A 16,109-nucleotide genomic window follows, 5' to 3' on the forward strand; every position below is an offset into this window, starting at 1 on the left:
TTAAAACAATAAATAACTGGAAATATAACTAAATGATAACAATACAGTAAATAACTAGACCCATATCTTTAACAAAACAATATAACAAACAACATATAATATGGAGTCCAATAGAAGTACTGTAGTTAATCTGCAAAACAAAAAAGAACATTAGTGTTTAAAATTAGATTGATGTGACTAGATTAGGTCACACATTACAAGTCAAAGTAACACTTGACGATATTTTCTATTTTTTTAATGTGTGCAGTGTAGCTGATAGATTTCACTTATCTTATAGGCTTGCATTCAAATGGTGTCTGTATAGAAGTGCCTACTGCATCATATTTATATTACTGATGAACAGGTCTTTAAAATGATTCACAGATGAGACAGAATTAGGTTAGAGGTGAAGTCATTATGCAGGACAATATTTTTTAGGGCTTATTTACAAAACTCTTGTGCCACTTTTGTGTTACTTTTCTCATGTTGAAAGTGACGCAAAAGTGGTGCAAGGGGTTTGTAAATAATCTCTTTATTTCTAATACATTTAATTGGAGGTATTGTATATCTAGGCCGCTCTGCTTCCCTTGGGTAAACACTGTGGCCAACAGAGTTCACAACTTGAAGTCCGCTTTGGTTGGTTACTTGCCGGATATGCAAGGCTGCTTTCAAGAGGAGACCCCAATAAAGAGTACTGGTGTGGAACTGCAAGTATGCGGAAGGACTTGCAGACTAAGAATCCAGTCAACTTTGGAAGGAAAGAGTTAAGGATATTGAGAGAGGCTCCTTCTGCTTCATGAGAAGGCCAAGTACCAGTGGAGCAACACCGTCAACGTCTACTGCACAACCTAATATTTGTCCCCAATTTGGAACCCTTTAAGAGAAAAAGTAAGAAGGTTAGGAGCTTTGTATGCCATCCTAAAACCTAATCATCGCATTAGTTATTCAGAGATCCACCCTGTATCTGACCCATCCGTACAAGTGTGAATTGGACATTATCTGCCACCAAAAACCCTTCAAGTACTTATATCTGTTACTTTTTAACTTTGTCGAATACTCATATTGAGAGTATTTACCTTAACGTTATCCGTTAAAAATTTGTGAATCTGTATGGCTTCAGACAACTAGTTCATGCCATATTTGAGACATCGGTGTAATCAGCTGGAACAGGAGGATATACTTTCTTCTACCTCGGCAATTTGCTGCTGACTTATTTAACATTCTGCAAACTGAAAAAGAGTTAAAAATGTATATGTTGTACATATGTCCAAGATTAATTTTAATGTACATAAAAACATTTGTTCTCAATAGGATTGACGTTGAAAAGCAATCATCAGAGGTTATTTTTGGCAAGCAAAATAGGATTTTTTTTTTTTAAACATATTTTTATTGTAGCAAAGAAAATAAAAAAGGCACAAAGCATACAGTCATCATTCCTGTTAATATGCATCCGGTAAAAATATGCAGTTCCAAATGTCAATACACAGCCATAAATGGCCCACATCCCGGAGGCTGGGCGGCACAGGAGTAAAGCGTGTAGAATAAAAAGGAAATTTGCATTTGCGCTCCAAGGATATAAAGCGTATCAGTGCCTTCGCTAACTTCAACATTTCGCTCTCTTATATTGCGTAACATTTTAACAATAACTAATTACCCCATGAATGGCATCGCCAGTACTGATCCGAATAAAGTAGGACATGTGTGTGAGGGCCAGCTAAGGCATATTCATGATAATGCATCATGGCCCTATAGGAATCACAGCCATAAACATACATACATGTTAAGGGATATCAGCGTGGCCACGAGGGACCTCTACACCGTCTCTAGGCATTTCCACACTTATCCCCTCCCCCCCACAGTCAGAGTCCGAGGCGGCAGAAGAAAACAAGTCTGCACTGGTGGCATCCGAGTCATCCTCCGTTAGCCCCTCCATGCACAATGTCCTCCAGGCAAGCAAATCATCTTGCAACTTCTCATCTTTACGAGTGCGTTGCATGTCAGTCTCCTCCGCTAAGGCCCATTCCCTTGCGTCCCTCAGCCAAAGAGAAATCTCAGGCGCCCTCTGACCCATCCAAGTAATAGCCACTCGTCTCCTCGCCAAAACTAGTAAGAGTTGCAGGAATTTATAAGATAGTCTCTTTTTTTTAGGTTTGGGCACCAACGCAAGCAGACAGTGGAGTGGGTCTAAAGGAAGCCCAATGTGCGTGGCTCGAGCAATGTACCCCACCACCCTGCGCCAAAATTCCTGAACTAAAGGACATTCCCATGCTAAATGCAGAAAGCCCGCTTTCCGTACCCCGCATCTAGGACAATTATGGCGTCTATCCGCTGATATACGATGGAGGGAGATAGGTGTCATATAGGTGCGGTGGACAAAATTAAAGTGGATAAGTTTAAAACGTGCATTGCAGGAGACCCTATGGGTCAACAGCCCAATCCGCTTCCGCTGTGCAGGCTCCAGTTCCATCCCCAGGTCTATCTCCCAAGCCCCCCAGCCTGGTGCTATCGGGGGGGTCGAGTCTCGGCGCATGGCCGTGTAGAGGAGGGAGATCAGGTGCTTACCTCTCCCACAGGACATAATAATGTCAAGGGTATTGGTGAGTGGAGGCGCCTCTGGGAATTGGGGCCACGTTGTCCTGGCCACATCTTGAAGACTACCATAGTGGAGGTATTGTCCCTCACCGAGCTCAAAGGACTCCATAGCATTTTCGAAGGACACGAAGTAGTCGTTCGGGTATAAGTCCGCGAGAGTCTCACAACCACCAGTTCGCCACTCACGAAAGGACATATTTTCCTCCAGCCTAAGTATCGGGGCCAGGATCCAAACTGGGAGCTCCCTGTGGAACGGCGCGCGTTGTAGTACCTTTTCGACAAACCGCTGCCAAATATTAGCTGCATGTCGCACCACATAAGGTAGAGTGTCGTCAGCCCCACGACCTTGCATCAGGGCCTCCTGCAGGGACTTATCATCATCCTCAGCAAACCACCTGGCGGCCGGGAGGAGCTGCGCCGAGTAATAATACAGGTCAAACCTCGGGGCCTCGAGGCCGCCTTCATCCCAGCACCTCGTAACCGTGCGTAAAGCAACTCTACTGCGCCCACCCGCCCAAAGCAGGGAGGTGAGGAGAGAGTTCAACGTGCGGAACACTCGGGAGGTAGCGGACACAGGGAGTTCTGCAAAACATAGAGGACCCTAGGAAGCATCACCATTTTGGCCATCGCTAATCGCCCCATGAGAGAGAGAGGAAGTTTGTTCCAAAAGGCAACAGATTTGCGGAGGGCTGCGAGTATTCTGTCGACATTGTGAGTCAGGAGAGTCTCATCAGATGTGGCCACCGGGATGCCCAAATACCGGAATGCCGTTCGTTCATATCGTAGGCCCAAATGTTGAAGATCCGTGACCGGATCTGGGACCATATTTGTTAGCGGGAAAACCAGAGACTTGGTAAGATTGATACGCAACCCGGAGGCTGCGCCAAATTGGTCTAGGAGCCGCAACAAGGCGGGGAGGGCCTCAACCGGGGAGGTCAGGTAAAAAAGCGCATCATCTGCGTAGAGGGAGATCACATTGGTAGTGTCACCCACCACTATCCCCCAGGCCTGTAGCTCCACACAGGCGGAAACGGCGAGGGGCTCAATTGCAAGAGCAAATAGGAGAGGGGAGAGAGGACAACCCTGTCGGGTGCCTCTCCCCAGTGACCATTCGGCTGAGCGGGCCGATCCCAGGCGCACCCTGGCCCGGGGCGCCTCATAAAGCACCCGGATCCAATTGCAAAACCTAGGTCCGAACCCCATCTTCTGAAGCACCTGCATTAGATATCCCCAGTGCACTGTGTCAAAGGCTTTAGCTAAGTCGACCGAGACCAATACGTGAGGACCCTCTCGTCCTTGCACCTCATGTAGTATGTGGTTCAGGCGACGCAAATTCATCGCCGTGTTGTGACCCGGAATAAAGCCGCATTGGTCGGGGTGGATCAGTCGGGTCATGAGCGGGGCAAGGCGAGTGGCCAACAGTTTAGTGAGGATTTTTGCGTCCGTATTTATCAACGTAATAGGACGATATGCCGCGGGATCAGTACTGTCACCGCCTGGCTTCAGGATCATGCATACCTCTCCCTGATTCATGGTGGGCGGAAGGGTGCCAACGCGCAAAGCCTCATTGTAGACCTGCAAAAGGAGGGGGGCTAGTATATGGCCGAAGGTATGATAGAACTCAGCCGGATATCCATCTCCACCAGGGGTCTTAGCACGAGGGAGGGTGGATATTGCCGCAGTAATCTCACCCAGTGCCAATTTCGAGTCAAGCTCCTTTACCGCAGCCTCTAGGAGGGTCTGGAGATGGAGGCCCTCAAGATACGATTGACCGATATCCTCTGAGACCAATGGGTCCGCCTCATAGACAGCCTGCAGATGGCCTCGAAGAACCTCGAGAACATCAGACTCAGAATGGACCACAACTCCATTAGAGTTCCGTAGTGCTACTATCCTCTCAGGTGCGAACTCACGTCGGAGTATCCAGGCCAACAAGCGGCCGGACTTATCCACTTCGCGGTGGAGACGTTGTCTGTATTGGCCCAGCGTAAATTTATCAAGCCGTGTGAGTATGTCATGTATCGACACCAGGGCATCCCTCTCCGTCTGGCGATCTGACTCGTCCGGATCAGCTCGAGATTGGGCGCGTTGAAGCGCCACCTCCGTATCTCGTAGTTCAGACAGTAATTGTTTCCAGACCCCGTACGAGAGGCCCATACATGCTCCACGCACCACTGCCTTTAACGCTTCCCACTTGGTGGAGTAGGGTAGTCCATCCCCCCCCCAGTTGAGCTCCAAATAATTTGATATTGACTCCGCCACATGTTCTCTGGCCACCTGATCCTGAAGCAGGTCAGCTGGTAGTCTCCACGTTCGCGGACACGCAGTACGATCAGACCATTGCGCCACACATGTCACTGGGGCGTGGTCCGACAGGTATCGAGCTTGGTGGGTAACTGTCAAAGTAAGAGAGGAGGTGAGGTGAGCCACTAGAACGCGATCCAGTCTACTATGCGTACCGTGTGTTGGAGTGTAGCACGTGTAAATCTTCTGGGTGGGGTGGCAAGTACGCCCCTCATCTATCGCCCCAAGATTGTGCATCACGTCTCGCAGGCGCGCCATCATACGGGGCTTAGTGCCCGCTCTGGGTGGATGACGGTCCAGCTCATGGTGCAGTATGCAATTGAAATCCCCAAACCAGAGAAGGGGCGCGTCCAGATTTGGAGCTAAAAGATCCTGGATCTGAGAGAAGAAGATCGGGTCATCAGTGTTCGGGGCATATGTATTAAGGAGCAGGAGTTCCTTGTCGTCTAATCTAAGCTTCACTAATAGGTACCTGCCTTCTACATCCGCATCAATATACTGAACAGCACAAGGAATCCCCAGGGCCACCCAGATGAGGACCCTCCTAGCATACGTGTAGAAGGAGGAGTGGAAAATCTGACCTCTCCATTTCTTGGACAACCGCTGTGCGCCGTCTAGATGGGTCTCCTGTAGACAAGCAACCGAGACCCCATGATGTTTGAGGAAGGTGAGGACTCTGTGTCTTTTGGTGCAAGTGCCTAGGCCACACACATTCCATGTTAAAAACTTGAAACCCATGGCCAATGATTACGCCCATGCGGGCAACAGTGGATGTGTAACATGAACCGGTTTCCCTCGGCCCTCACTGTATGTAAATCTGGGGGTGCAGCCCATGAAATGAGCTCCCCATAAATCGGAATCAATGTGTACATGATGTCAGTGCCATTTCCTTCCTAAACACCCCCCCACCCCCCAACAACCCCAGAACACTGAACTGTAGCAAAATCACCCCTCCCAACCCCACCCACGAGCAATAGGATAGCAACAACCAGAAACGCCACCCCGCCCTTCCCCCGCCAGTGCCAGGACGTGCACAGCCACCCCATACAACACACTCAACACCCACTCACTCACTCCAAACCAACCCCACCCACCCTTCCTTCCAGCTCCCCGAAAGACCTAATAGTCCCAAGAAGATTCCCGGGCATGTCTTCGTAACTCTGTCAGCAGTCTGGCCATGAAATTATTCATAACTATGATAGATTCCAATCTCCCCCCCCACCCACCGGGCCATTAGGCCTCCAGTCTTCCGGCACGGGCCATTGTTCAAGAAAGCCCCATCAACCAGGAGGGGGTGAGGTAGCCCATCACATTGTTAGTATAGGGTCACCCAAACGGAGGACATCCTTCCAGTAAGGCATAGTCAAGGCAATACAAGAGAACAAAAAGAAAAATCATTCCGACCTTGATTCAGGCAGGGCTGTCTCCGGCACCACCGGGGCCGTAGAGTCTGCGCCCGGCGGCGTCTCCTGGAATGTGTCCCGTACCAAGATCTCATCAGGAGTGGGAGCCTCGGGAGACCCCGAACTCGCTCTCGCCGGGGAGGTTTCCATACAAATAGCTCCATCCGCCCCCACCGTGGGCCGAGTCTCTGGAGGTCCACGGGACCCAGAACGGCCCCCCCTTCTACCACGGCGCCTCCTCTGCGGTCTGGTCCCCCAAGTTTCACGTGAGCCACCTCGCTCACCCGGGGGCAGGTCATCTCCCCTGATCTCAAGCCACTCCCACACCTCCGCTGGTGTCTCGAAGAAGTGCGCACGGCCTTGAGAGAGTACCTTAAGTTTGGCAGGATATAGGAGCATATACTGAAGTTGCATTTCACGGAGTTTTTGTTTAACTCCTAAGTAGGATTTCCTTTGTTCCTGTACTTGTTGGGTATAGTCAGGGTAGATAGACACGCGACTGTTCTCAATCATGAGGGACTCCGCCTCTCTCGCTGCTCTGAGGATACAGTCGCGGTCTTTGTAATTCAGGATCTTTGCAATGAGGGCTCTGGGAGGCTCACCCGGTCTCGGAGGGGGTACAAGGGCTCTATGCGCCCGCTCCACCACGAAGACGCTGGACAATCCAGTTGGACACAGTTCTGTGCGGATCCACATTTCCAGGAAGCGTTCAGGGTTCCCCGCCTCCAGTCGCTCCGGCACTCCCAGGACCCTTATGCTGCTCCGACGCGCCCTCCCCTCTGCGTCCTCGGTACGTCTTTCCAATGCGCGGGTGGTAGAGGTAAGTTGGGCAAGCGATTTCTGCAAAGATGCCACCTCTCCTTGTAACTGAGTGATGTTGCCCTCAGCGTCCGATACCTTGTCTGCCACCTTGCGGAGATCTGTGCGTAGAAGGTTGACATCTATAGAGACCGTCTCTATCTGGCGCTCCAGGGCTGAATGGGACCCCTGAAAAGCCTTAAGGACTTCAGCTCTAGATGGTTCCGCAGACCCCTCACCACCATCATCGGGCCCTGTCTGCCACGTGATCCTCTGCGGCTGCAGGCGCGGGGTAGTGTACTGCACAATTGTGTTCGGCTGGGAGGCCTTCGAGGAGCGGCCGGAGCGGCCTGCCATATCTACTATTACAGCGCCAAGACAGCGCGTCCCAGGTCGCTCGCCTCAGGGTCCACCGGGCAGAGAGGAACCACTCGATCAGGCCCGGGTCAGGGACAATAGTTGCCACGTGGACACACTCGGTCTCACAGGTATCGCAGTGCAGGTCTCGCCCGGGGCAGTCCAGCCGACCCAGCAAGCAAGGCAGAATGGAAACGGAGTGTATCCGTCTCCCCACAGCACTGGGAGCACAGCGGTGTCCAGGGACCAGCACCTCCCTGCAGGAGTAAGGATCCGGGCAGGCAGTAGCGCGGGCACCTTCACTCCCTCATTGCTTGACTCTCCTCACCTTCAGGCAACGGCAGAGGGGCTGTCAGGCCTCGAGGATCGCCTCCCCGGAGGGGCACACAGCCGCAGATTAGGCAGCGAGAGAGGCGCACCCCGCCACGCGCCTCCACAACCCCACTGAGAAAGTCGCCTGATGAAACGGCGAAAATGGCGGGTGAGTGGGGGAGGGGGCGCAGAGCCCCCGCTGTTACAGAGGCGCCGCTCCCCGCGGCCCCCCGAAGGCCGCAAGGTGACTCAGTCCAGGAGCGGAATGCAACCCGCAGGCCGGGGGGGTGGAGGGAATCAGGTGCGCAGCTCCCGTGGGGCACAGTGCAGGGACCAGGCCAGGTCAGGAACCCAATAAGTCAGGGCCTCCACACCAAGTACCCGCTTCAAATAGGTAGCAGGGCTTTAGTACTCACGCCCTCCGCCGTTGGTCGCAGGCTCCCCGGCGGTCATCCAGGCAATCTCTGGCAATGTCAGTGCCTGGGACGGAGCTCCGCCACCGGAGCGCGGTCAAAATGGATGGCACCTCTCTTGCGTCGCCGCCACCACCTCCGAACACCGGGGCTCCAAGTCGCTGCTCCCCGCCACCGCAGTCCGTCTCCGGGGGTCGCTGAGAAAAGCGCCAGAGCCCATCAAGGATTTGCTCAGCCCGAGAGTCTCGGGCGGTCCGCCTGCAGCCCGGCTCCGCAGTGTAGGCCCAGACCGCGGTGTCGCGTGAGCCAGCGCGGCGCCACCAGCTCAGGTAGTGTCTCCACCTCCGCTCACGGGTAATTTCAAGAGCGCTTCTTCGGTTCGGGGGTCTCGATCAGTTGAGGGCAACTTCCGACACACTTTTCAGCTAGTGTGACAGCCCGGGCAGGATTTGATCACAGGAGTTTGTCGGTCCTCGGGACAGAGCTGGTGGAGCTCACGTCCTGTCGGCCATGCTGCTTGGCCACGCCCCCCTAAGCAAAATAGGAATTAGCATTGCATTATACAAATGTTAGGCCGAGATTGGTCACTAACTTCAATTACAAACTCCTGGCCTTGATCTGATAGAACCCTTTTTGGTATTCCATTATCTAGAAATTGAGAAATAAACATCAAGAAAAAATGAAAGACACGTCTTCAAATTAAAAAATTCAAAACAACATTTTCACTTTGTATCTCAAGTGCAGGCTGAAAATGTGTAACAAGCATTTAAATGAGCAACATATGGGTTTCAGAAACAAACGTCTATAAGACTATCACAACGGAGATTTACATTTCATAAAAAATATTTATAGAAGCAAGAAAAATTATAACACACATTGTTCAATTTCAAATGACATATTTGGCCAATAAAATCGGGAGGACATGTTTTTATTCGTTTTCTTGAATGCCCACTAATTCTACCAAAACATGAGAACAGCACAGTTATTTGTCTGCAAACACATGAAATACACAAATGCTTATCTCATAATGCTTTTCTATCATGAAATGTTAAAGTGAAACCTGATAACTCCATTAGGTCCATTGCAATTTTCAGCTGATAGCATATGGAGAGCAGTCAGTTGATCTGGTATCTCGAGTGGTTGACCACCATCTGGTTTAGTGCGTGGGCAGGAATAAACAGCTTGTGGCGACCAGTACGTCCCATGGTTGAGATATCTGTATAGTGACATAGAACAGGGGACAAATCAAGTTTAAGGTTATTAAAAAACATGGAGAGCGTGCTAAAATACAACATTGGCCATTCGATTACATGTGCAGTGCATGGGGAGAAAGTAGCACGTGGCGCACTACTTTCAAAAATTAAAGGCAGGAGGATTAAGTGATTTGCCCAGAAACATCGCCTACTAAGGCAAGATATTGGAGGTATAAGAGCTGGAAACCGTGCTAAAATACACTATTGCCGAAAACATTACTTTTGCAATGCATGGGGCATGTGACATACTATTTACACAAGAAAAACTACATTGCATTAACTTGAACAGCACGTAGCACACTGGTGCGGGAACGGCCACGTGGCGCTTGCCAAATTAAAGAAACGCGGCAGGATTAAGTGATTTGCCCAGAAACAAAAGTTACGAAGTCAACTTTAACAATATAAAAAAGCAGGAAAGCGTGCTTAAAAACAACTTTGTCAAATCAAACCAAAATCTGCATTTACGCGGTTTTAAAGATCATTCAGATTAATTAATTGAATTACTCTTAAAAAAAAATGCTCACCTACGAAGACGAACACTATCAATGGCTGTGACTGCAGAATAGGAAAAGTTCAGGAAGGTTGGCAGGTTATAAATGCTTTGCAGAAGGATGATTAGTTGAGCATGATGTCACTGGGTGTAAGAGTTGTGACTGGGCATGTTGTAATTGAGCATGCGCAAATAAATTGAAATACTTTAGGGGTACATAGCCAGACGGTGGGTGTATTGTGCGCATGCGTATCATTAACACGCATGCGCTACCACAAACATGCATGCGCAAAGTGAAGGCAACTCCTAGGGGGTACATACACAGATGGAGTTCAGACAGTGTTTGATTATGATTAAAAATCGGCCCAGGTACGATAAAAAAAAGTACCCCACATTTGCATATTGCCTTTGCAAAACACTGCTTCGGCGAAGTTTTATGAAGAAAAAGGCATGGATTAGCTTGCACTGGTGAAACACACCTGTGTACAAGAGAGGCCCCTATTGGTCAGGCGCCCTGCCCCCGCTCAATAAGCATATGTTAATGGGCCGGCCCCAGCGAGAGAAAGGGAATGACATCTCTGCTCACTGATAAAAGAGAAGTAATTGAGGCTGATCTGCCTCCAAAAAGGCCACTCAGACACCCACTGGGCCACTGGCAGCATCTGAATAATGCAGAAACCGCCTAATGGTCCCAAGACTGCTCAAAAAAGCAGCCCACAGCTGGAACTGGACATCGGCCCCTCGGGCATTGCACGAGTGCCCGCGTTACCAATCCGACGCCGAGTTCGGATGTCGATAGAACACCAGCTCCCGCAGGAGGCGGGGAGCCGGTGGGACAGTGGGGGAATTGACGGTCCCCAACGGTGATGGCCAAAATAAATAAAAGAAAAAGGCCGCCCCGGGGAATGAGGTCCCCGGGGTCTTGAAGTGGCTTCAGGAGGGTTGCTATGCATCCCTCCTTCATAAAATAATAATATATAATTAGCCATGGGAAGCGGGCTGGGGGTCTCGGTGGCCGAAATTGGCCACGGGAGGGGGGCCACGCAGCTCCCTTCCCATAAAAAAATTGAATACGGATACTCCACTTATTGTCATTGTACCATATGCGCACCCTTCTGATCACGCGCTGAAGGCTAATTGGCTGTCAAATGGTTGTCAACATTCGAAATTGAACTGTTGGCAGCCATTTTATGCCTCGGTACAAGGGAGGCTGAAGAAGTGTGTGAAATGTGTGTTTCAAACATGAAAGGGGGAGGGGAGACACACCCTGATCCTCTAGGTCTGCTCAGTGGGTCCCACAAAGACCCCCAGGGCCCCTACATTTTTGTTTTTTTGTAAAATCGCCTGGTGCGCGTATGATCTGCGCATTCTAGCAATATAAAAAAAAAAAGAAAAAAGGAGGGCTTACGCGCGTCTTTGGTAATTTGCTTTCTTTCAACTGTTTAGAGGAGATGCAGCAGTGCTGGATGCAGGATGCACCATTGAGTAAGAAAAGGTAACAATAACACTATTTACCTGCTAAGTGAATTTCCTTTCTTTGGCTAACATTGACTGGTTTCATTGCAAATTCTTCTAAGTGTGGAGTTTTGGAACTTTAAAATATTCACCTAAAAACAACGAATTCCCATTTACTCACCTGTTATCAGGAGAGAAACCATGCTGCTGCATCTTTTAGCCAAGCACTGACCCCGAAAAGTAGTTCTAAGTATACTTACACGTAACGTGTATTTTCTTCCATAGGAATCCCCTTCCTATAATTTTTTTAAAATATATTTAGATTTGCGGATCAGGCTCTAGGCGATGGTGTCCAAGGCCCAAAAAAAGTAAAAGGAAGGGGGGGCCGCTCAATGTAATGTCATTTAAAAAATAAAATATCTAAAAATAAATAGTTTAAAAAAAAATTGTAAATCAGTATGAAAAAATAAATATAAGAATAAATATATTTAAAAATTGTCATTTACAAAATTTTTGAAATTCACTGAAAAAACCATAGGTTTCAGACATGTTATAGTTAGGAATTGTCATTTAAAAAACCTTTGCAATTCACTGAAAAAAACATAGGTTTCAGACATGTTATAGTTAGGAATTAGCATTTAAAAAACCTGAGAAATTCACTGAAAAAACCACAGGTTTCAGGGGTGTTATAGTTTGTTGGACATTTCACTTGTACAAAACCATTGAAATTTCCCTGTTATAGTTAGTTGTACTAACTAGAACTCACGTGCCCGCAATCCACTGCTAATGATGTCACATATTACATCATTCATGACATGGTCAGTGACATCACTGATGACATCACTGGTGACATCTCAAATGACATCACTGGTGACATCACTGATGACATCATCCACGTGACAATCTGATACATCTTATCATTCACTAGTATAACTTTTTAACACTCATTATAAAATATGAAGTACCATACTTAAAAGCATTGACAGACCAATACAAGTTTCTAAAAAGCCACTTAGTGATTCCTAGATCTACACAAACATCTAAACACTTACCTATAGATTCACACATACATGCTAACAAAGATCAATACAACACTATTAAATATACTTATACAACTACATCAACATTACACACCAGCTCACATTATATCCACTTATGCAGTCATCCTACTCACTTATGCAAACAATTGATCATACATATATTTACTAAGCTACACACTTACACAAACACCACTTCATTTATTCATGTAGATAGTAACTCATAAGTAGTGTGTTATAAAATCACTATTACAAGTATACAGTTATCCATACGTCACTCATACAATCACTGAGTATTATGTATACTTATTTATATAAAACAACTGTCACATACACTGCCTTTTGCATTTCTAGTTTGTTGGACATGTATATATATTTACTCATCACCACACCCATAAAGAGATTCACTCACCCAAACAACTGTTTCCACATACAGTCTTAACCTCATATACCTACTAAATCAACTATTACACATCTTTGGACAGTCACACACCTCCCACCCAACCACACACCCATTCATTCACTATCCCATACAAATATTATGTTTATTTAACATCTTCTGCCATTCTGGTCTTCCTGTAACACATGACCCCTTTACCATGACAGGCCAGTTTGTCAGGCTGGGCAGCACAACTCTCTACCATTCGCGGCCGGTAGTGGGAGTACGTGCCGGGCGGTGACGTGGGGAAGAGGAGGGGCAGGGTGGGGGGTAGTAATGTATGGATTACGGACCTTAACAGGTAAGTAAACATATAAATAAATAAAACGAATTTCGTTGCCCGCACTGCATCGCATTTGGTGATGCAGTGCACGCAACAAAATTCTACCGGCTGCTCTCTAGTCTATACAGTACTCTTCCATAGCAGAGGTGATCTGCCCCTCTATGTCTTGAATTAGGTCCAGATATGCCTCTAGTCCTTCAAACGGATTGTAGAAGAGCTATTTGAAGAAAAAAGATACTTCCACTTCTGAGGAGTTCACTATATTATGAAAACAGGAAGAGGATTATTTATTGACAGTAAACTGGACCAACATTTTCATAGTCTTTTCACCTGAAAAACATTTGCTTTTGACACCTTTTATGATTGTAAAACATACATTTCTCGCAGTGACCAATCAGTGGCCGCCTAAAGTTGCTGCAAATGCTACAAACCACCAATGAACCAGCATGCCAATGTTCACTGGCCAAATCAACGCATTATCAATAAAGTTTACTCTGACACTTCCCACTTCCTTTCCTGCACCTGGAACATACTCATCTGAAAGTCAGGGGGTTCAGATGCGCGCATACTCTTCCAGATTGATTAAGGTTCTTCCTTATTTAGCGGCATATTATCAAGGACGGCGTTACAAATTTTCGCCGATTTAGCGGCAGAAAACTGCTGCTAAAGCAGCTATAATGGGCTTGATAATATGCCCTGGAGAATTCCAATAGAAGTGCATGTTCTGGTGTCAACATGGGCTTCTATTGGAATTCTCCAGGGCATATTATCAAGCCCATTATCGCCGCTTTAGCGGCAGTTTTCTGCTGCTAAACCGGCGATAATTTTAACGCAGTCCTTGATAATATGCCCCTTAGTTTTTCCTTTTGGTTATTTTTGCAGTCCCGCTCCTACTCCGCCAACTTTTTCCCCGCCACATGTCTATGAGTTCATGATCTAAAATAAATTCATATATCATAAATAATGAACTTTCATTTAGGGACCTTTGAATGTATGACCTTAGCACAATGGGAACGTGCAAAATCAACAAGACTACACTGTCGTCTTAAATTCAAAGAGAAAATTAGATATTGTGATTCTATGTGTATATACAACCATTCGTTTTTGATGATGTCAAGTGTTTATGAGCTGAAATGACCCCTATACCCATGCTAATGATGAATGAGTAGATTTAGGCTGAGACAAATTCTGTGATATTTAATATATCAACATTTCTTAATCACGTAAATACACCAACCAACTACAGGAGTCACTTTCCATATAAATATTATTGCAGTGCCAAATATGTTGGCTTGGGAGCTGAGTAATATTCTAACTGCTAGTTAGCGAACATTGCATTTTATGCTTCCTACTTCAGAATACCTGCATTAGGATTCATCTTCCTAGTCTTGGAATTAGGTCACATCTTTTAATATCATTGGCTCACGAATGTAAAGAAATCCCCCTCACTGCTGGCTTTATGCTCGTTTTGCAAACTTTATGGAAATAAACCTCTATTCCATGGAAAAGAAAAACCGCAGTTCACAGCCTCGATCAAAAAAATGACGATGTTGAGAAAACATCAGTTTTTAGATTCTTCCCTTCATTCCCATGCACCCTAAAACCTCAGCAGACATAAGCAATTACAAATAAATGAATGGTGTGAATCAGTCCCAGTGAACAAGAAATTAGACAAGCTGACCATCTATAATTTGTTAAAGTACCCTGTGAACAAAACACATTTATTTCAGAAGTAATGGTGCTAGCTTTCGTCAAACCATTCAAACCACAAGGCTACGCGGACCTGTTGTTGAAATTGTGATTTCCTTAGTTTCACCCTCATTCAGCATGTGACATCATTGTCAATAGGAATAGCACAATTGTTAAGAAGCGTTTACAAACTGTAATTTTCTTGCTTTGCCAGTGCTTTTGCAAATCTGAAATTGGATTTACCTATGCTTGTAAAATTGTAAATAAATCATTGTCAAAGCCAACAGTGATGGTCAGCAATCTTGGAATGATTTAATGTTAAGCATACAAAGATATATTGTTGTACCTTTCAGGGGCAGCTGGCATCTATTGGAGGGAGAGAGGGGGCAAATGGAAAATAAAAAACACTCACCCTGCACATTCTCCTCGCTTCGGAACTCGGACCTCTTCTTTTGTTGACTGCAGAGCGGGCACCAGCAAACTCCCTTGAGCAATCCAGGTGCTGCTCACATGCTGTTAGAAAGCATGAGACCAGCGCCCTGATTGGAGGTAGCAGCCTCTCTTGATGCTCCCCAGCACATTGGAGGCCTGTACATGCTCTCAACCCAGCTGTCTAAAACAGCTAAGTTGAGAGGTGTAAAGTATGCATGTCTGGCTGGCCGTTGCAAACAAGCGGCCAAAGAGACATGCACACTTTACATAGTTCACAGGCAGCCCTCTGCTCACCACTCCTCCCTGCTGCCACTCAGCAGGACCTGCCCCATCCTGGAACTCGGTTCAGGATGGTATATGATACCATTCCAGTGCAATGTGACAACCATGGTGGGCATATACAAATTACCATTCCAAGATGGCCACACACCACTACTAACTGCCAAATGTAGGGATTGATGTGCACCATAAGCATTCTTAGAGTTTCTCTAAAGAGTCATTTGTGCTTCAACTTATTTAGTTAATGGTTAAAAGAATAATATGTTTTTGCAACAAAAATGTACCAAACATTTTGGTTAATCTCTATAGGGCGTCGTTAGAGGAATCTCAGGTACTTGTGCTGTGCACACTCTCACTTGTAAGTTTTTGATACGAACAACCATTCTTAAGTTCATTTCCTTCCATTTCATACACTTATATATGCAATTGATTTACAAAAGTAAGGTGCAGACATAACTCCTGCAATAAGTGGCAGACAGTGCCAATTCCCATAATTCTCACAGGGAAGAGGCGGAAGAAATTACTTGTTAAGGGAAATATCTTTAAGTGAGAGATGAAAGATGTCTAATGTTAGCTTAACAATGTGTACAATTA

The 16,109-nt window shown here is 46.7% G+C and overlaps 1 long non-coding RNA gene across 1 annotated transcript in view; it reads right to left on the reverse strand.

Annotated features, from left to right (window-relative positions):
* Positions 1-282: 282 nt before the first annotated feature.
* The window catches only part of LOC144771659 (uncharacterized), a 293,577-nt gene continuing 277,750 nt past the window's right edge, over positions 283-16,109 (reverse strand). The window contains exons 3-4 of the long non-coding RNA XR_013599416.1: positions 1,056-1,208; positions 283-853 (exon numbers count right to left, since the gene is read on the reverse strand). This is a non-coding gene — a long non-coding RNA (uncharacterized LOC144771659). The remainder of the gene's footprint in view (positions 854-1,055; positions 1,209-16,109) is intronic.

This window comes from Lissotriton helveticus, chromosome 8, assembly GCF_964261635.1.
Source record: "Lissotriton helveticus chromosome 8, aLisHel1.1, whole genome shotgun sequence".
Classification (NCBI taxonomy): domain Eukaryota; kingdom Metazoa; phylum Chordata; class Amphibia; order Caudata; family Salamandridae; genus Lissotriton; species Lissotriton helveticus.